This window comes from Aplysia californica, unplaced genomic scaffold, assembly GCF_000002075.1.
Source record: "Aplysia californica isolate F4 #8 unplaced genomic scaffold, AplCal3.0 scaffold00712, whole genome shotgun sequence".
NCBI classification, from domain to species: Eukaryota; Metazoa; Mollusca; class Gastropoda; order Aplysiida; family Aplysiidae; genus Aplysia; species Aplysia californica.
This window is the reverse complement of record NW_004797982.1, coordinates 170,938-171,864: the sequence shown is the minus strand read 5'-3', so window position 1 is coordinate 171,864 and position 927 is coordinate 170,938.

The following is a 927-nucleotide window of genomic DNA, read 5'->3' as shown; positions in this document are numbered from 1 at the left end:
CCCGAATTCTTGAACAAGTCATTGAACTCCAAACGTCCTTCGCCGACCAACGGTCCCAATTAAGGGCTCTGTTTAACTCACTGGGGACGCGCATTCTGGTTATTCGATAACGCATGAAGACGCGCTATTTTTTGGAAACTTAAAACAGTAAAAGTAGTATACTACTTCTATACAATTTGGTACATTAAAAAAAAAGGTAGTATAACTTTTTAAATTCGGTTTGGTACATTTAAAACAAAAAAGTATAGCTTTTTGAATTCGTTTTGGGACTCTTAAGGCAACAAGAAAAAATGAGCATAGCTTTTTTATTCATAAAAGTTATTCACTTAAAAAAGCAGGAACCGAAAATAGCAAACTATGAAATACGTAAAATCGTGTTTCTGATCTGTGTATGGTGGTTCGAATTGTGCAGCTACCACACCTTTGACCTGTTGCTAATCACATATTATTATTAAGTGACCGTTACGTCCTCAGAGGCTACGCATTAAAAGTATGTACCTTCTTATCAGTGAATAATAAGTAATTACATGTATACTACTTCTGACTGCACTGTATATTTCAAGCATCAGCTCGGTCCGACGTTGTGTCCTGGGAAAGACGTTTTACACAATTAATTATTTCCTACCAAACTCGGTCCTTTCATAGATCGATGTTAAACTCACAGGTTCTGCCTCTTAAATAACCCAATAGTGTTGATAGGGGCGTTACACCCATAAAATGTTACATTGAACATTATACTGTAGATTCATTAAGTTTCTCCACATTATGATCTTTTATTTCTGCAGACGAGACAAACATTGTAAGAAAAGCACTTACACTTATTTATACGTTTTCAGTTTCAGTTAAACGCAATATTTAAACCTTACAATTTCACATTCTCTCATCCCCTGACTTCTCTCTCTCTCTCTCTCTCTCTCTCTCTCTCTC